This window comes from Haematobia irritans, chromosome 4 (genome assembly GCF_050003625.1).
Source record: "Haematobia irritans isolate KBUSLIRL chromosome 4, ASM5000362v1, whole genome shotgun sequence".
In the NCBI taxonomy this organism is placed as follows: domain Eukaryota; kingdom Metazoa; phylum Arthropoda; class Insecta; order Diptera; family Muscidae; genus Haematobia; species Haematobia irritans.
The window spans coordinates 123,195,988-123,217,911 of NC_134400.1; the positions used below are offsets into that span (position 1 = coordinate 123,195,988).

General features: G+C 29.6%; 1 protein-coding gene and 1 long non-coding RNA gene across 13 annotated transcripts in view; one reads left to right on the forward strand and one right to left on the reverse strand.

Annotated features, from left to right (window-relative positions):
- LOC142237055 (protein alan shepard-like) overlaps positions 1-21,924 on the forward strand; it is a 1,108,257-nt gene that overhangs the window by 896,045 nt on the left and 190,288 nt on the right. Inside the window, exons 1-2 of one of the 12 annotated variants that reach the window (XM_075308395.1) lie at positions 689-938; positions 1,770-2,745. The exons of 5 other annotated variants lie outside the window; for them this stretch is intronic. The gene's annotated coding sequence lies outside the window, so the exon portion shown is untranslated. Of the gene's footprint in view, positions 1-688; positions 939-967; positions 1,124-1,769; positions 2,746-21,924 lie in introns of those variants that run through there. 6 more of the 12 variants (XM_075308394.1, XM_075308399.1, XM_075308398.1 and 3 more) reach the window with 6 other exon arrangements.
- Positions 16,935-17,156, reverse strand: LOC142234703 (uncharacterized). Its single transcript, XR_012721688.1, has 2 exons — positions 17,087-17,156; positions 16,935-17,005 (listed from the first exon to the last, which is right to left on the reverse strand). It is a non-coding gene; the product is annotated as an uncharacterized LOC142234703 (long non-coding RNA).

Below are 21,924 nucleotides of genomic sequence, written 5' to 3' on the forward strand. Positions count from 1 at the left end.
TCCACTAAAACTGGGTGGTGCTGGGCTGACTCAGTCCCAGTATACAACAGAATACTCATAGTGAGTATTGATATGGAAAGCAAAAGAAAAGAGAACGAAAATTCCATTGCTTTCATATTCATTTAAAAAAAGAAAATCCATATAAAAGGTTAGAATGCCTATTTAAGCATAGCAAAAAGAGATAGCTTTCCGTAGATAATGAAATCATAAGAGTTGCGAGAAGAAATCAATTAGAAGAAATAGGAAACATACCATCATTGAATTGTTTTCATATCAGAGAAAGTTTCTTAAAGAGCAAACGAATGTGTTTATCTTTGAAAGCAATCATATGCCGGTTAAGAGTTTTTTGTTATAGAGAGAGGGCGAGAGAGAGAGAGAGAAATTTAATCATATGATTGTAGTCATGCGTCTTGAAACCTCAGTAGCAGAATTAGCTGCAGAGTTTGTTTATGCATTGATGATGCCATTGCTGTTGCTTTTAGCCCCCCAATACCCAAAAGAGGCTATGGAACCGGCTGTTTTTGTTGTATTGGTCGACCTTTGCAATTGTTGTCGCTGCTTACATTTCCCCAGAAACTGTAGACAACGACGTTAATGTTGTCGCCGTCGTCGCTGTCATAGTCGATGTTATTGCCATGTTTTGATGTGTTTCGGTGAGACTTTGGCGAAAATGAAATTCAGTCTTTACTGAGTTGAACTACAAGTAGGGTTGCTGTTTAAGCATAGTAAAAAGTGTTGCTCGCTCGCTCGTTTGTTTGTTATATTATCGGAAAGTGTTGTAAAGTGAAATAAAAAAAAAATTAAAAACAATCTCTCACATACACTCACGCGCGCTACTCTGAACCAGCACAAGATATTTTTAAAGGTCGTTGTTGTCATCGCAGTTCGTTCGTTCGTTTGTCGTCGCCGTTAGTATTCTTCTTCTATATGAATTTCTCGTATGCTACCATCATAGTTTAGTCTTTACTGTTTTTGTGTCTCGTCAAGTGGTTTCCATGCAAGCAAACAGTGAAAACAAATAAATGGCCCATAATGAAATTGTTTAGAAGTTAACAGAATAAAATTGCAGAAAAAAATTAAACAAATTTATAAAAAAAATATATGTACGAAAAATACTATAAATGTAAAAGAATTGATATTTAAAGTTAAAAAATTAACAAAACGGGTTTTAGTGTGCCAGCTGGAATGATTTTTGTTATTCGAATTATTTGATTCGTTGTTTTTTTATAAAATACTAAAAAATTTTAAAATTTTGGAAATTTTCTATTCTTATGAAGATACGTTTTTTTTTGTTTTGCCAAAATAGAAAGTAATTGTTGTGTATTTTCGCTATATTGTTGACGTGTTTATTTTTTGCAATTCCGTTTAAATCACTTTCTTGTGTCAAAGCCATAGCCACCTACCTTTCTCTTATTTGTTTGTTCCATATGCTCTTTACGATTCTCTCGTGTTTGCATGTGTTTTTTTTTTTGTTATTATTTTTGCATTACCCATGGATTTGGTACACATATATACATGCAAGTGCATGTGTGTGGGAAGTTTCGATTGTGTTTATACGATTTATTGTCTGTGCGGAATTTATTATTATTTTTTTTTATAAATTTACGGTGCGGATTTGTGGAGAAATTGCAATACCCACAAAATCTATAGAAAACAAAGAAAATACCATGAAAACTAAAGCAAAGTCGAATGAAACCACAAAGTCAACATTTTTGTTAAATTTATTTTTGTGCAATTAATTTTTAAAAATGGTTTTTGTTTCTCCACAGTTTTGTCCATAGTGTAGTAAAGTAAAAAATTATCAATTTTCAAAAGTCTTAAAAAAAATTGTGAAAATATTAGTGTGAAAACAAAGAGAACATACATATAATCAAAATAATAAACGTCATCCCACCCAACCCACTCACCACCTAACCATAAACAAGTGTAGTGCAAATAACAGTATCAGAGCCAGCAGTAACAGTATCCAAACCAAAGCAGTAATCAAAGTATTCACCTCTCCTTCCCTAATTTATCTACGAAAGTGCCAAAAGAAAAAAACAACATTTGCAAACTTGTATTTTTGCTGCTGCCATCATCATCATCCAAGTTTTGTGGTGTTGATAAACCCCTGTCAGTCCTCTCTCTCTCTCTTTCTGCAACATACCAAACAAGCCAAGTAACCAAACCAGCAAGCAATCATTCAACTTCAATAAGGAATTTATCTAGTTTTGGTTTTTCTTTAAACAACTTCCCTAGATCACAATAGAAAGAAATACAACAACAACATCTACGTCTTGGGCCTTTGCTCTTTAAAATAAAATAAAAACGCCTTTGTGAATATCATCAAACTTTAGCATTAAACAACAAACCCAGAGTCTTTGGTATCTTTTGTTGTTTTCGTGAAAATAGTTTTATTTTAATATTAAAACGAATCGTGGCATACGGCATATTAAAAGAATTAAAGTTAAAGAGTAACCGTAAAAATATATAGCTCCCAGATTCCCCAAGAGTAAAGACAAAAGAAAATATTGCTCCCTCTCTCTCTTTCACATTTTCTACAAAAGCCATAAAGTCAGTCATTAGAAAAGATTAGCTCCAAGGTTTGCTCTTAACATTGTCCAATAAAAGTGAAAAGAGAGTATCTTCGTAATATAAGAGAATAAAATACTCTGTGCTGTTTATTCAGTCAAAGTCAACGTTGCAGTCGCTGCCTTCTTTATCTCTGTTGCCGTTAAAATCACCAACATTTAAGTGAGATAAGAGGTAAATAACTTGAAAATATAAAATTTTGATATTTTTCTTTATGGAATTTTTGTGTGTTTCTATATAAACAATATGTTTGCAAATAATTAAAAAAATAATCCAAATGTTTTTATTTATTTTCGAACGCCTCGCCCCCTCTACGATAATTAATTTATTTCTGTTTCTTTGTTTTCCACTGTTTGTCAATAACTGCTCTGTGTTCTTTGTGTTTTTACTTTACTGATAAAGAAATATGGAACTGAATCATCATCAATTAGAAGGGATTCTAGATGATAAGGGCCATTTTCTATATACTCGAAATATGGGAATATATTTCTAACCATATGGTTAGGAAAAAAAATTTTTTGTGCCTGCTTTTTGTTATAAGAATTTGAGCAGAGTTTGTTGGGAGAGTGTATTCGAACAGACAGACATTCAACCATTTAAATTTCCTCATAAACACTGGCTATATATTTGAGAAAATTTCAGTCTTATTATAACTTTTTTTACCACCATTGGATCATAGGGCATTTTAAATTGAGCACGATATAACTGCATGGCTTGATTACACTAGTTTACACTGAAAATGTACATGTGATGATAAACAAATTATATCTCGAGTTAGAAATGTCCGATTATATCGCTGTTGAGATGGCGAAAATGAAAGATATTGAGATGGCGAATAATCGTGTTTGTAATTTTACGGCGGAAAATGGCCACTGTAAAACACGATTTTTTTTGTGAAAATTTGACCTTTTTACATCAATATTTTTTGAACCATTTAACTTATCACAAATCCAATAATACACGATTATTCGTCATTTCAATTTCAATACCTTTCATTTAAGTATCACCAACAATATAATTGGACATTTCTAACTCGAGATATAATTTGTTTAGTAAAAACGAGCGAAAACCTAAAAATAACGGATTTGAGATATCCCGTTCCATAAAAAAAAATTTTAAAAAAATGTTCGAATTCAGCAGATCAAAATACATCAAATGTACATGAAAAAAAATATTTTGTAAACTAGTGTTACTTATCAAAGATTAGTCGAAATGTACTATAGACACGGTTACCACAGTTTGTAGAATTCTACCAAAACTGGTAGATTTTTTACTGTTTGGTAGTTTAGTAGAATTCTTAATGTTTTGGTGGATTTTGCAGAATATTCCTCCCCAAGTAATAGGTACTTCACAAATTGCCTCTAGAAATAAAGTTTTGACAAAATTTTCTATAATTTCAAAATTTTCTATAGAAATAAAATTTTGACAAAATTTCAAAATTTTCTATAGAAATAAAATTTTGTCAAACTTTCACAATTTTCTGTAGAAACAAAATTTTGCCAAAATTTAAAAATTTTCTATGGAAATAAAACTTTGACTTAATTTTCTATAGAAACAAAAATGTTAACAACATTTTCTATAGAAATAAAATTTTGACAAAATTTTCTATAGAAATAAAATTGTGAGAAATTTTTTTATAGAAATAAAATTGTGAAAAAATTTTTTATAGAAATAAAATTTTGACAAAATTTTTCTATAGCAATAACATTTTGACAAAATATTCTATAGAAATAAAATATTGACAAAATTTTCTATAGAAATAAAATATTGACAACATTTTCTACAGAAATAAAATTTTGACAAAATTTTCTATAGAAATAAAATTTTGATAAACTTTTTTATAGAAATAAAATTTTTAGAAAATTGTCTATAGAAACAAAATTTTTACAAAATTTTCTGTAGAAACAACATTTTGACAAAATTTTCTATAGAAACAAAATTTTGAAAAAATTTTCTATAGAAATAAAATTTTTACAACATTTGCTATAGAAATAAAATTTTCATACAATTTTTTATAGAAATAAAATTTTTAGAAAATTTTCTATAGAAATAAAATTTCGATAAAATTCTGTATAGAAATAAAATTTTGACAAAATTTTCTATAGAAATAACATTTTGACAAAATCTTCTATAGAAATAAAATTTTTTATAGAAATAAAATTTTCGATAGCAATAACATTTTGACAAAATTTTCTATAGAAATAAAAGTTTGACAAAATTTCCTATAGAAATAAAAGTTTGACAAAATTTCCTATAGAAATAAAATTTTTATAAAATTTTTTATAGAAATACAATTTTGACAAAATTTTCTATAGAAATAAAATTTTAATAAAATTTTTTATAGAAATAAAATTTTTAGAAAATTTTCTATAGAAATAAAATTTTGACAAAATTTTCTATAGAAATAAAATTTTGAAAAAATTTTCTATAGAAATAAAATTTTGACAAGATTTGCTATAGAAATGAAATGTTGATAAACTTTCTAGAAAATTTTCTATAGAAATAGAATATTGACAACATTTTCTATAGAAATAACATTTTGACAAAATTTTCTACAGAAATAACATTTTAATAAAATTTTTTATAGAAATAAAATTTTGACAAAGTTTTATATAGCAATAAAATTTTGACAAAATTTTATATAGCAATAAAATTTTGACAAAATTTTCTATAGAAATAACATATTGACAAAATTTTCTATAGAAATAAAATTTTGATAAAATTTTCTGTAGAAATAACATTTTGACAAAATTTTCTATAGAAATAATTTTTTTTTTATAGAAATAAAATTGTGAGAAAAACTTTTATAGAAATAAAATTTTCGATATCAATAACATTTTGACAAAATTTTCAATAAAATAAAAGTTTGACAAAATTTTCTTTAGAAATAAAATGTTTGTAAAATTTTTTATAGAAATAAACTTTTTAGAAATTTTTTATAGAAATAAAATTTTTAGAAAATTTTCTATAGAAATAAAATTTTGACAAAATTTTCTATAGAAATAAAATTTTGAAAAAATTTTCTATAGAAGTAAAATTTTGACAAAATTTTCTATAGAAATAAAATTGTGAGAAATTTTTTTATTGAAATAAAATTTTTACACAATTTACTATAGCAATAACATTTTAACAAAATTTTCTACAGAAATAAAATTTTGAAAAAATTTTTTATAGAAATAAAATTGTGAGAAAATTTTTTATAGAAATAAAATTTTGACAATATTTTCTATAGCAATAACATTTTGACAAAATTTTCTATAGAAATAAAATTTTGACAAAATTCTCTATAGAAATAAAATTTTGACAAAATTTTCTATAGAAATAACATTTTGACAAAATTTTCTATAGAAATAAAATTTTTTGTAGAAATAAAATTGTGAGAAAATTTTTTATAGAAATAAAATTTTCTATAGCAATGACATTTTGACAAAATTTTCTATAAAAATAAAAGTTTGACAAAATTTTCTATAGAAATAAAATTGTGAGAAAATTTTTTATAGAAATAAAATTTTCTATAGCAATAAAATTTTGACAAAATTCACTGTAGAAATAACATTTTGACAAAATTTTCTACAGAAATAAAATTTTGATAACATTTTTTATAGAAATAAAATTGTGAGAACATATTTTATAGAAATAAAATTTTGTCAAAATTTTCTATAGTAATAACATTTTGACAAAATTTTCTATAGAAATAAAATTTTGACAAAATTCTCTATAGAAATAAAATTTTGACAAAATTTCTATAGAAATAATATTTTGACAAAATTTTCTATAGAAATAAAATTTTTTATAGAAATAAAATTTTGACAAAATTTTCTATAGCAATAAAATTTTGACAAAATTTTCTATAGAAATAACATATTGACAAAATTTTCTATAGAAATAAAAGTTTGATAAAATTTGCTATAGAAATAACATTTTGACAAAATTTTCTATAGTAATGAAAGTTTGAAAAAATTTCTATAGAAATAAAATTTTGACAAAATTTTCTTTGGAAAAAAATTTGACAAAATTTTCTTTAGAAACAAACTTTTAAAATAAAATTATAAACCATTTCTTTTGAAGAAAAGTAATTTTATTACTAATAATTCAAAAATTTGCATTTTGGATATGCTTCGACCACAATGACTATTTATGCTAAATCATTTCGGTTTTCATTAAAAAAAAACTTAAAAGTTAATTAATAAGTAACTAAAAGTATAACTAAATTTAAAATTTATGAAACTAATAAGTATTTTCTTGGGCGACACAAAGGATCCGAAAATTTGCGTTATTGGACAGATCAATGTTAACCCTCTAATGCCCCAATTTTTTTGCCAGCTGATTACATTTTCAATGTTAACGACGCTAAAGCAAGAAAAGTAAACAAGAAAAATTTATATGGTAAAATTCAGTATATGCTGCAAAGCCTCTTGAACAGTTTTAACTAAGTTTTCTTTTTATTTTACCCATTTTTGTTGTCTTAAGGTGTGTTTCACTAAAAGCATCCATATTAAATGAAGGCCGCCTAAAGGCGGGCTTGGGCATTAGAGGGTTAAGTTCATTGCAGATTATACATACTTACACTACATCCAGATCATAAGTTGGGAATCTGAACTACTTTGTTTTGAAGCTCTTTTTTTGCTTCGTGTGAGAGTTATGTTATACTCGGTGTGTGTAACTACTGCACCCTCAAACAAAAATCGCTTCTGTAACATATACCCCAAACACATTTTGCTTCCAGCATATATATTTTTAGGATTGTATTGTTCAAACATATTATGTTTCACCTTAGGGCATACACTGGTAGAAAAAAAAATTTAATGAAATTTTCTTTGTGTGGATATATTTTTAAGGCGCCAATTAGTTACTTCCATTATTTTAATTGCAGCATACTCTCTAGGCCTCTCTTTCTAAACACATATATGTTTATAGGCTATTTCTAAATTAATATATGTTTGCATCTAAGCATATTATATTTACAAACAATTATGTCCCAAACATAATAACATATTAAGATATATGTCCCAAACATGTTATGCTAGTTTATGAACATCATATGCTTCCACTTAAAAATATTATGTTAAAAAATTTGAGTTCCAAACATATAATTTTTCCACCCAAACATTGAAAAACAGTATTTTTCGTCCCGGTGTGTCACCACTGTGTAAACCACTTGGAACCACAAATGACTGCCATTGTGTTTTGACTACAATAGAAATTGTAAATTTCTTTCCATATCACATTAATTAAGCATGAATAAAAGTGATTTTTACATTTCCATTCAACATAGTGAGGTGTAAATTGGTTTGAAGTTTCATTCATATCACGCAGCATAAATCAGATGATTTCTTTCCCATAACTTTCGTTCGAAAAAAAAGCCACAGCTACTCAAAAATAAACATAATAATGCTATGTAAATAATAAACTTATCAATTAGCATAAATTAAGTTGTTAAATTTCATATTTTTGTTATATTTGACGATTCAACAAGTCCACATTCACACACACACTTGATTATGGATGAAGATGGAGAATCCCTCTAAAAAGTGAGACTAGTCCCGAACCTGTACACTCAAAAAACAGTGAGGAAAGCAGGAAGGAATATTTTGGTCAATTTTAGAAAAAATATTTTTTTTTTTTGCAAAATGTTAACTAAACTATATTGCAAAAACGCGGATGTCACGCCGATTTCACAAAAATAAGTAACTATTTTTCGATTACTTCAGGAAAATTTATTGGACATAATTATTTTTGTTTTTCGCTTGTTAAAGAAAAATTCGTAGTTTGAAGGAAAAAATTTGAGTTGAACATTGTAAAAATGTCTTTAGTGCCATACGAAGTTCAAGATGAGCGCAATATTGGTAAAATCTACAAATTTTAAGAAATATTGAACTATTTTGTGGGAGACACGAATTTAGTACATCTTAATTTGTGTATAATTTTCCCACTTTTTAGTTCTTTTAACTGACACACACAAGAAATTATTAAAGTCATTGAAACTTTCTCAAAACATTATAATTACATGAACTAAACTAGAACTAAATTGGTATTTAGTGTCATATAGGGTTAATTTTTTTTTTTTTTGAGTGCAAAAACGCCAATTCCAAAATAAACAAAAAATGCAAATCAAGTATATACGGCCGTAAGTTCAGCTAGGCATAATCTTATGTACTCTCCACCATGATTGTGTAGAATGTTCTACAAAAGACTGTCGTCCACAATCTAATTGCCTGGGTTGTGGTAACACTTGCCGATAGCAAGGTATATTAAAACTTCTAGAAATTGTCTTTAAAATTTTAAGCTACTCCAAAAATGAGTCTATATTAGACAAATGAAATACCACTATAAGTCAATTCAATTCTTGATCAGTTTATATAGAGGAGTCTATTAATAATAACGAACCAATATATATAAATTTTCAAATTTCAAACAATCGGATGAAATTTATTCCTCACGGGGTGCAATGGTTAGCATGCCCGCCTTGGGTTCAAACACAGTTTCGACCAAACACCAAAAAGCTGCCGCTATACCTAACCTAACCTATTCCTCTTGAGGCCAAATTTGGGGGTTTATATGGAACCCATATATACGAGGGCGGTTCGGAAACTTCTTAGCCTATCAATGAAAGAGAATAGTTAGTTTTTCAAAAATATTTTTATTTTTCATTATAATCTCCTGAAACTTCAATACACTTTCTAGCTTTTCTATCCCTTGAATAAAATAGTTTTCCTAAAGGTCTTCAAAATAGTGGTTTACAACTGTAATTGCATCTTCATTTGAGGTAAAACGCTTGCCAGCAAGGAATTTTTTTAGATTTGGGAACAAGTAAAAGTCACTGGGAGCTAAATCAGTAGAATAAGGTGGGTGGTCAAGCAACTCGTACTTTAATTCGTTGATTTTAGCCATTGTTAAAACACTCTTGTGCGCTGGTACGTTGTCTTGATGAAAAATTATTTTTTTTTTGTGTTGTAAGCCAGGACGTTTTTCTCGAATTTGTACATTTAATTGTTCCAAAAGGTTGCAATACTACTTCGAATTTATTGTTTTACCCTTTTGCAGATAGTCAATCAATAAAATACCTTTGAAGTCCCAAAAAACCGTTGCCATAACCTTATCAGCCGATTTAATTGTTTTTGCCTTCTTTGGGGCACATCCTCCAGCTTCAGTCCATTCTTTGGATTGTTATTTTGTCTCTGGAGTATAGTGGTGGATCCATGGCTCATCAATAGTTATGAAACGGCGCTTAACATCTATTTTATTTCGCTTAAAACGATCCAAACAAGCTTGAGAAATGTTCATTCTTATGCGTTTTTGATCGACTGTTAACAATTGCGGCACCCATCTTGCCGAAAACTTTTTCATCTGTAGTTCTTCATGCAATATTAAATGGACTCGAAATTTTGATATGCCCATGATATTAGCAATTTCACGCAATTGTATTCGCCGATCATTTAATACCATATCATGCACTTTGGCTACAATTTCTGTTGTTGTTGCTGTTTTTGGACGTCCACTACGTGGTTCATCTTCAATGCTTGTACGACCACGTTTAAATTCAGCAAACCCAATTGTTTACTGTTGCATATGAAGGAGCACTTTCACCTAACACACTCACCATATCATTGAGAATTTCTTGTCCCGATAAACATTTTTTATGTAAATATTTAATGACAGCACGCATTTCTAATTTTTCCATTGTAAAAAAAAATGCGGATGCGTCTTTTTTGAACACTTGTTTCTATATGAAGGAGTTGCCAGATCGAAACAAAATTTAACATGTGTTCATAACAGAGATGGAAGTTTCCAAAACACTTTCTGTTTATATCGCGCTTTTTCTGCTAGGCTAAGAAGTTTCCGAACTGCCCTCGTATTTGTGTTATTTATTAATTTTAATGCAACCATACTATATGTCAATGCTACATATAGACTGTCCACCCACTCCAACTTGTGTTTGTGTTAGTCCATTTCAAACTCTGTCCACAGGAGAAAGTCCTGACCCAGGCCGTAGGCCGTCCTTGTCTCTATTTCGCGTTAGCCCACTTGTAATTTTGTCCGTAGAAGAAAGTCTTAAACCCCCACCGTAGGCCGGTCACCTGTTTCACTTTATCTTCACGTTAGCTCACTTGGTGCAATGGTTAGCATGCCCGCCTTGCATACACAAGGTCGTGGGTTCGTTTCCTGGTACGGCCGAACACCAAAAAGTTTTTCAGCGGTGGATTATCCCAACTCAGTAGTGCTGGTGACATTTCAGAGGGTTTAAAGGCTTCTCTAAGTGGTTTCACTGTAATGTGGAACGCCGTTCGGACTCGGCTATAAAAAGGAGGTCCCTTGTCATTGAGCTTAACATAGAATCGAAGAAGAGAGAAGTTCACCACTGTGGTATCGCAATGGACTGAATAGTCTAAGGCTCACACATCGGGCTGCCACATAACCTAACCTAACCTAACTCACTTCTGATTCTGTCTGGAGAAGAAAGTCTTAAACCCCGACCATGGCACCGGGCACCTGTTTCAATTTATCTTCGTGTTAGGTCTCTTTAGATTATGTCCATAGGAGAAAGTCTCAACCCGGGCTGAAGACTGTCCACCCATGTCACTACATTCTCATTAGCTCAATTTGGATTAAGTCCGTAGTAGAAAGTCTGCGTTGTTGTACAATATTATTTTGTTTTTTTTTTTCGGCATAGATAAAGCCAAACAATGTATTTACTACATTTAATAACAAAGAATACTTGAATGGTCAATTAAAATAGCAACAATGGCAAAATCATTTAACTCTACCCACATGCCCTGCCCACCATGTGAGCAATCTTCAACAAAAAAAAAAAAAACAAATCCCCTTTTCTTTCCTCTTAAAAAGGCTACAAAAAACATTCGTCACTAAGCAACAATGCAATGAAATCGAATTTCTTATGAAATTCAAAATCAAAACAAAGGAGAAAGATAACACCACACTACCACCATCACAGCTGCCATCATAACGGGCAACCACTACATTGACAAAGCATTATCAATGGGGTAGCTGCCCCTTTTCGGTTTTGTTATTGGGTTATAGTAGCCGAGAAGGAAGATGATACTTGACCACAATGATGATTATTCGAGCTGATTCACTTTCGATAACCACTAATTGAGGTGAACGTGCCCGCATCATTTTTAGAAAAGCATAGACCCCAATAACCGCAATGACGAGGACCTTTACTCAAAGAAAATTGTACCTCATACTTTGGTTGCTATTTATATTTTGGGAAAAAAACAAACCAAACAATTATTCATCAGTGGATTTGTTTCATCTTTTTTTTAACATTTCAACTATTGGAAGTAAGTACGATGGTTGCCTTTTATATTTCGGGATTAGAGAACAAATACGAATACTAGTCATCAAAAATCGCTTTATTCCCCATTAAGATCAATATATTTTTGCATGTGTTTGAACCAATTGTCGAAGCACTTTTACCATTCTGATTTGAAAATTTTGTTGTCAAACTGCTGGGAATTTCCATAAATTTGGGAATTTTTTAGTAATCGGTTCGGTTCGTTATAATAATTCTGTTTATTTCTCCACTATTAAAACAGCAGCACAGCGAATCGTCAAAATTTAAAAGGAAAACATTGCTCCTCTTTATTCCACGGGCATATAACTTCATTTTGAAATGACGAAAATGGTTCACTTTGATATGGATCTACCACACAATTTTATTACTTAAGCATTTTGTAGTAAATTTTCATTCATAAATACATGTTGGTTGAACTCCTATTTTTATTTCTCGAGCATGTTGACAAAATAGAAATAAAATTTGGACAAATTTCTATATAGCAATAAAATTTTGACAAAATTTTCTATATTTTGACAAAATTTTTTATAGGAATAACATTTTGAAAAATTTTCTATAGAAATAAAATTTTGACAAAATTTTTTTATAGAAATAAAATAATGACAAAATTTTCTATATACAGAAAATTTTCTATAGAAATAATTTTTTCTATAGAAATAAAGTTTGGACAAGTTTTTTCTATAGAAATAAAATTTTGACAAAAAATTTATAGGAATAAAATTTTCAAAAATTTTCTATAGGAATAACATTTTCAAAAATTTTCTATAGGAATAAAATTTTGACAAAATATTTTATAGAATGAAATTTTGAAAATTATTTTATAGAAATAACATTTGGATAGAACTAATTTTTCTATGGAAATAAAATTTTGACAACATTTTCTATAGAAATAAAATGTTGACAAAATGTTCTTTAGAAAAAAATTTTGACAAAATTCTTTATAGAAATAAAATTTTGTCAAAATTTTTTATAGAATTAAATTTTTCTATAGAAATAAAATCTTGACAAAATTTTCTATAGAAATAAAATTTTGACAACATTTTCTATAATAATACAGTTTTGCCAAAATTTTCTATAGAAATAAAATTTTGATAAAATTTTCGATAGAAATAAAATTTGGACAAAATTTTCTATAGAAATAAAATTTTGATAAAATTTTCGATAGAAATAAAATTTGGGCAAAATTTTCTATAGAAATAAAAGTTTTTTTGGTAATATTTTCATAAAATTTTGGTAGATTATTTTTAGCACGAGTGGCAACCGTACGTCGAAAGCGTTAACGTTTGGGGATAATAGCCAGAAAACTTCTGGCAACACTGGTCATAGAAGTGTTTTGAAGTACCATGAGCATTTCTTTCGAGCCTCTTTTTCTCACGATAGCACTATGGGGCCAGCGATCGGATTTTGAGGCAAAAACTACAAAAATGCACTTATCGGTTTAAAATTTTGAACACATGTTGTGCATAACGTCAGAAGAGCTCATAGAAATTTTCAGATCGATCCGCCCACAGACACGCCCTCTGAAACCTTTAATATTTATACCCTGCACTAGACTGTGGTTTTGTCTAGGTCGCAATTTTAGACCAATTGACTTTAAATTTTGCACATGTATGTCAGGATAGAGTCCTATTAATTTTGGAGGATATCGGTTAAGATTTAGCTATAGCTCCCATATATATCTTACGCCCGATACGCACATATAAAGCCCAAGAAGCCTAGTTTCCTCCCAATTTTCTTCAAATTTTGCACAAAGGGTAAAATTGATAGTATTTTCAAGTGTGCTAAATTTGGTTGAAATCGGTGCAGATCTAGATAACATATAGCTCCCATATATATGCTTCGTCCGTTTTACACAAATGTGACCACAGAGACCAAAGTTTTACTCCGATTTACGTGAAGGGAACACAGTAGAGGTGTGTACGTGAGTAATATTTTACTCATGCACACTCATGACGGAAAAATCTTACTCACGCACGATATTGTTTATTAGGACTCACGCACACTCACGAGGTGTGCACGTGACAATTTCGTGTCACGTGCACACCTCTAGAACACAGGGAGCAGAATTAACATTCTAGCAATACATGCCAAATTTGGTGGAAATCGGTTCATATTTAGATATAGCTTTCATATATATCATTCACCTTATATGCACTTTATTGGTCCCGGAGGCCAGAGTTTCACCTTAATTTGTTTCAAATTGCACACAAAGATGGCTCTTTTGAAAAGACCTCTTATTCTGTGAATCCTCAAGTCCTTTGCATGATCAAGTCTTTATTATAACATTTATTTCTATTTAGGTTAGGTGGGATGATCCACCGTTGAAAAACTTTTTGGTGTTCGGTCGAAGCGGGAATCGAACCCACGACCTTGTGTATGCAAGGCGGGCATGCTAACCATTGCACCACGGTGGCTCCCTTATTTCTATTTAGTGAAGCATTTCCCGCAAACAGCCAATGAAACGCATCTGATATTTTTGTTTCTTCCATTTTTGTTTGGCTCGAGCAAAAATATATTACATGTTTTCTTAATTATTGATGCCATGCAAGCTTACTTTCCATTCCTTGAAAATTTGGAATACGACACGAAAGGAATTCCCACCTTTTTGCAGTCAAAATGTTACGAGTTCAATTTTTTTTTATTTTTAGAAACACCGAATTTTTTAAATTTTTTCATTATAAGCCGGACTCTGCCGGAATTAAACTTAAAACCACATGAAAGTACACACAATAACCTTTCTTCCCATACCGAAATGTCGGTGAATACTCGTGAATACAGAATGTACCATTCCACGAAACACAAACATTACATGAAAATTATAAAACAAAAAATTACCACTTTAACACAACACATTTCATTTCGCACAAACACAAACGAATTTTTTATATTTTTGTAATATTTTACGTACTTGTAGTACTATTTTCCATTTTACACAATGTAGATTCGCATATTAGTTTATTTTTTACAGCCAATTTTCTACAATGTGTTTCTTTGACTAGCGATTCAAAAAGTAAACTATCTAAAAACAGCCAACTTTGCCAGCTTGTTTTAAAAGCAATGAGTTGCCATATGTTTCCAATATTTTGTATTTCGAGCTACTGGGATGACTGAAACAGAATGACGTTATCAGTTTTTCCAATTTAAACTACCGAAAAACTGACTTTTTGCCGCAGAATCCGGTCATTTGCCCCATAGTGGATAGGTCAAATGACGATCTTGCAATATCAGTTGGCGCACAAGATCAATGGCTTCCGGAACAACAATTGATTTTCATAGACCTGCAGGAAATTCGTCTTGGAGTGAACTACGACATGGGTTGACAAACACTGGTCCTTAACGGAGCTTCATCACCAATAATACTAGTTTACACTGAAAATGTACACTTGATGACAGTCAACTTTTCTGATGTATTTTTATCTGCTGAATTCGAAAAAAATGTTTAAAATTTTTTATGGAACAGTTTTTGAGATATCCCGTTATTTTTAGTTTTTCGCTCATTTTTCACTAAACAAATTATATCTCGAGTTAGAAATGTCCGGTTATATCGTTGTTGGTATTTAAATGGAAGGTATTAAGATGACGAATAATCGCGCATAATTGGATCTATGATAAGTAAAGTAGTTCAAAATTTATCGAAGCGAAAAAGCCAAATTTTCAAAAAAATAGTATTTTACAATGGACCTTTTCCGCCAGAAAAGTATAAACCATTGAAAAAATGTCGGGTTTCTCTTCATGGTCGTATACGTAAGTAATAAGACTAACTAGAAGAAAAACGACCGAAAAATGACAAAGTTCTAAGCACGTCGTAAGTTGTCGATTCGGTATCACAATTAACTGATTGTCTAAGCGAGACTGAAATAACTTGGTGCCACTATGGCATAACCTAATAATATAAGAAAATTGAAAATATGTATATTATACTAACAAAATAAACAACTTTCCAATGTCTTTACCCTAAAGATATTTTCCCAATGGAAAAAATATCATGTCGTAGTAAACAATTCCGGCTACGCAAAACCCCCAAGATTCACTGTACTCTTCTAGCAAATGATGTTTTGGCCATTACTGTAATTTTCGTTGCTTCCACTTATTAACCTCTGTTCTCTTACATTAGTCATTGCTCATTGGGTATTTTATTGTATTATTTTCTTTTTGTTTTTTTTTTTTGTATCTCAACTACTTTGTTATATTTTTGCCATAAATTTATTCTTTGTACTTGACTGCATTCTCAGCAACAACACTTCTTGGTCTAGTTCTTGACATTTCCCAAGTTCTTTTGAATGAATGTTTTCCTTTCACATAGTATTCCAAATTGTGAATTGTATAAAAATGCAATGTTTCGATATAGTAACACTGAAACGAGTTCGTTGTAAAAGTAAAGCTAAACACAAACTATTTGCCGCGTACGCATCAAAATAGTTTTTCACAAAGTTTTTCCAATAATGGGATTCATAAATTATATGATATTATATATAGAGATTTTTTTTCAAATTGTTATTTCTATAGAAAATTTTTAACAGACAGAAAATATTGTAAAAAAAAATTTCTATAGCAAATTTTGTCAGCCTCTTTTTTTTATTTTTTTAGCATTAGCATTTTTTCTAAAGACATTTCATGTAAAATTTTGTCAATTTTTTAGAAAATTATGTCAAAATTTTATTTCTATAGAAAATTTTGTCAAAATTTTGTTTCTATAGATAATTTTGTCAAAATTTTATTTCTATAAAATTTTTGTCAAAATTTTATTTCTATAGAATATTTTGTCCACATTTTATTTCTATAGAAAATTTGGTCAAAATTTTATTTCTATAGAAAATCTTATTTCTCTAGAAAATTTTGTCAAAATTTTTTTTCTATAGAAAATTTTGTCAAAATTTCATTTCTATAGAAAATTTTGTCAAAATTTTATTTCTATCGAATATTTTGGCCACATTTTATTTCTATAGAAAATTTTGTCAACATTTTATTTCAAACTTGTTTTTATTGTATTCGACCTGTGTTTGATTTTTCCAATTAATGAATTGTTGATTGAAACGAGCTCGAGGTCTGTATTTTTTAATTTATTTTTTTATTCAATATTTCGTCTTTTCATTGAAAGACTTCATCGGGAAAATTATTCTGAGTGTATAAAAAGAAAAGAAAATATATACAAAAACATTGAAATACGTACAAATTTGATGTTACATTAAAAACACTTACGAAAACAACAAAAATATTACACCCACTATTGAGTAGAACCTAACGACACAGCGTCTGTTGTCATACTAACTATTGTTCTTCCGCCCTTTTGTTTTTCTGATCAGATTCCTGTAGCTTTGCGCCAAATTGTCTATGTTTATTTCTATAGAAAATTTTATTTCTCTAGAAAATTTTGTCAAAATTTTATTTCTATAGAAACTTTTGTCAAAATTTCATTTCTATAGAAAATTTTGTCAAAATTTTATTTCTATAGAATATTTTGTCCAATTGTGTCAAAATTTTATTTCTATAGAAAATTTTGTCAAAATTTTATTTCTATAGATAATTATGTCAAAATTTTATTTCTATAGAAAATTTTGTCAAAATTTTATTTCTATCGATAATTTTGTCAAAATTTTATTTCTACAGATAATTTTGTCAAAAATTTATTTCTATAAAAATTTAGTCAAAATGTTTCTATAGAAAATTTTGTCAAAATTTCATTTCTATAGAAAATTTTGTCAAAATTTTATTTCTATAGAATATTTTGTCCAAATTTTATTGTTATAGAAAATTTTGTTAAAATATTTCTATAGAAAATTTTATTTCTCTAGAAAATTTTGTCAAAATTTTATTTCTATCGATAATTTTGTCAAAATTTTATTTCTACAGATAATTTTGTCAAAATTTCATTTCTATAGAAAATTTTGTCAAAATTTCATTTCTATAGAAAATTTTGTCAAAATTTTATTTCTATATAATATTTTGTCCAAATTTTATTTCTATGGAATATTTTGTCCAAATTTTATTTCTATAGAAAATTTTATTTCTCTAGAAAATTTTGTCAAAATTTTATTTCTATAGAACATTTTGTCAACATTTTATTTGTAAAGAAATTTTTAACAATTTTTTTTAATTCTACAGACAGCTTTTAACAAAATTTTCTATTCATAGATTTTTTCTATAGAAAATTTTGGCAATTTGTTTTTTTGAAGTAAATTTTGGCAACATTTTTTTTTCTATGGAAAATTTTGTCAAATTTTATTTCTATATAAAATTTTATCAAAATTTTATTTCTATAAAAAACTTTTAACTTTTAAAAAAAAAATCTTTCCATAGATTTTCTTTCTATAGAAAATTTTGTCAAACATTTATTTCTACAGGAAATTTATGTCAATCTTTTATTTCTCTAGAAAATTTTTAACAAAATTTGTTAATTCTACAGAAAATTTTTATCAACATTTTATTTCTATAAAAAATGTTGTGACAATTTTATATCTATAGAAAATTTGGTCAAAATTTTATTTCTATAGAAAGTTTTGTCAAAATTTTATTTCGATAAAAAAGTTTGTCAAAATTTTATTTCTATAGAATCCCAGCAAAAAAAGCGTCGCCAAAAGAGTAGTGAAAATGTTCTTTTTGGATCCGGAAGTGGTGCAAAATTGACGCAGAAGCGATGAATTTAACATGGGCTTGTCATAGGACGGATATCCACCATTTCAACAGCCGCTGCACTGAATTTGCATCATTTCTTGGGTGTGATACGAATCCAGTGTTTTGGATGTGAATTAAGAAATTTTGTGATTTTTTCACGAATAAATTATTTTTACATTTTGTATGATTTTTATTGTCTGGAACGTTTGACATCAAATATTTTCAAAAATTCGCAATTTTTCTAGAAAGAATTTAGCATTTAAATAAAAATTTAAATAATTTGTACTATTTTATTAATTCTTAATTTGTTTTTAACCTATTTGAAACAATAAAGTTTTTAATTTCCCATTAAAAATATAAAAAAGCGAGTTATAAAAAAATTGACTCAAATGAACTTCCTGTGCAGTTAAAATAAAGAACATCTTTGGGAGGACATTTTTGGAAGTGCTTTTAAAGTTGTGCCTTTAGAAGAACTTCCAAATTTTTTGCTGGGATATATTAATTTACCAGCAAAAAAAAACGTCGCAAAAAAAGTAATGAAAATGTTCTTTTTGGATCCGCAGGCGGTGCAAAATTGACGCCGAAGCGATGAATTTAACTCGGGCTTGTCATAGGACGGAAGTCCTCCATTTCAACAGCTGTTGCACTGAGTTTGCGATCCGATTTCACTGTTTTGGATGTAAATTAAAAAAATTCTGTAATATTTTGTCAAATAAATTATTTTTATAATTTTTTGTAATATTTAATGGATTCTCTAACGCTTGTCGGAAGCGTTTGACCTCAAATATTTTCAAAAATTCACGATTTTTTCAGATTGGATTTAGCATGTTTTTCGACAAAATTTAAATAATTTTTACCATTTTATGAATTCGTACTCTGTTTTTAACCTATTTGAAACAAAATAAGTTAAAATTACCCATTAAAAGTATGAAAAAACCAAATTATAAAAATTTGAATTAAAATAACTTCCTGGGTAGTTAAAATAAAACAAAAAAATCATTGGAAGTGCATCTTCTGGAAGCGCTTTTAAAGTTGTGCCTTTAGAAGAACTTCCAATTTTTTTTGTTTTCTTATCTATAAAAAAAATTTAACAAAATATTTTTTATTATATATTATTTTTAACAAATTTTTTAAAACATTTTTAACAAAGTTTTTTTTAATTCTGTAGAATATTTTTTACAGAAAAAACTTCGACCAGAATAAACCCAACATGGTCTTTTGTAGTACCGCCCATTTTTGCCCAATGTGAAATCAAAGTATACTTTGTTGGCTCTGAATAAATAAAATCGAGAAATCTGCAAAACAAAACTTCTCCATAAATAATGGCAATCGCGACTCGGTCATTAAAGGAAACGTTGATATCAAATGTGATTCGGTCTCCAGGAAGTTTCACATGGTCCATCATGAAAAACGGAATTAAGCCCGTGGACGTATATTCTATGCAATGTGTAGCTTGTCCATTTTTTCCTATTGTTGGCTTAAGCGTATTTATTGTTTTCGGAAAAAGATTAGTTCCTTTTGTAGATACTCTTTCTACGTTTTTTTTTTGTTATTTTCCCCTTTTGTTGGAAAGGCGTTATTTCTTTGACGGTCATTGTCAGAATTCCACACCCCAATACCACTTCCTCACAACCAATCGTATAGCCTGTAGCGATAGTTGCCATAAAAGCATTTCTCTTTTGTAATTTTCCACTTTAGTTTATGTTCCCCGTGGTCCTATTAATGTCCTTTTTTACGTTGTGTTTTCTTTGCTATCTAGCCGGAGGATCTCTAGAAGTTTGCTTGCTAGGTAAATTGGTTGCTTTAATTCATGGTTGCTTGGTTCTGGCGCAAAAAAAACACAGAACATTTTCGTTTTCATATTAATGCCCATTCTCATTTACGATAGTTACAATTTTCCTCACAGTCCAAACTTACAATGCAGGCACAGTGGAATTCATAAAAGAGGGAAGAAAGAAATAAAATCTCACCCACACAGACAAAAAAAAACTGGCTGCAGTTGTTGGAAACCTTTGAGACAACTGGCAGGATATTTGGCAGTGGTTAAAGTTCACCAAAACTTTATGTCATACCCTTGTCATGCGTTTATCCAAGCAACCAATGCCAACATATACGGCGACATGATCGAAATCGAAATGCAAAAATTGTCTTTCTCTTTAGCCTTTTAAGGACTTTTTCTCGTCTTTGGGGATTAAATGTGTGCGGTGAATAGATAAGAGTAGATTTAAATCAACAGAGCTGTTAAATTTAAATTTTAATTTCCATATTCCATTTGGGATTTAAATCTACAGAGGAAGTAGTGGCAGGTGTGGGCTTTTAGTGCGTGCGTATATGCGAAGTACCCAGATAGCCACAATCGACCGGATGTTAATTTATATTCGCACATTTTGCAAACTATAGTGAGTTTTGTAATCACACAATGCCATATGTCCCACTTCCAAGTTGGTTTCCATTTTTATTTGCTAATGCAAAACATTTCCATGTTCCGTGTTAATACGCATGGAGTAAGTAATATCATTAGAAAGAGGCACTTAACCCAGAGCAACACATGCCAGCAAAGCAAAAAATGCAACTTGTTCTACTAACAACAAATCCATACAGATAACATTTTTCCCGAATCAATCACGAAATTAATTGATCCAATTAATTCTTTAATTGAAATTGTTTTAATCACGAAAATGACATAATTTCCATCATGGAATTAATTAGACACACAAACATTTCAATTCATTTTTTTTTTAAATTGGGACATCAATTATTTAGTTCAACTTCACCTACTGGGAGCAGGCAGCCGGAATTTCGTTGATTTGTAACTAATCGGGAACTGGTATCTTCGTTTAGATGAAGGTGATTGCTAGTTGAGGGTCGGAATTCGGTGGTTGATGGTGGCAGGGAATTTGGGGAATTTGATTCGTAGATAATCGGAAGGTTATGAGAATTTCGGTTTGTCCGTTCGTTGATGAAAAATTCGCTTCTTTGATGATCGTGAAATGTTGTACTGGTCGATTTCTCGATATACGGAACTGTAGATGATGCCTTCTGATTTCGCACGTCTTTGTGTTGCTACAGTTGATTGTTGTAGGAGCTGTATGGTATCAGCTTCGGTATCGGCAGTGTTGTGATAGTCATTCCGGGGTCGGTAATCGGTTACTGTCGATTTTAGTATTACTGATGACTACCATGCAATATTTTTTACTAGAAAATTTACGTGGTCCCCCAAAGATCCCAGTGATGGAACTGTAGTCCCAAAGTTTTCATTGGTGGAATAGTGGACGCGGTCTGAATTGTGGGACATTAGACCCAAAGGTTTCAATAGTGGAACTGTGGATCCATAAATCTCAGTGGTTGAACTGTTGGTCCGAAAGTCTTAGTGGCTGAACTATAGGTCCGAAGGTCTCCGTGGTGGAACTGTAGGCCCGAAGGTC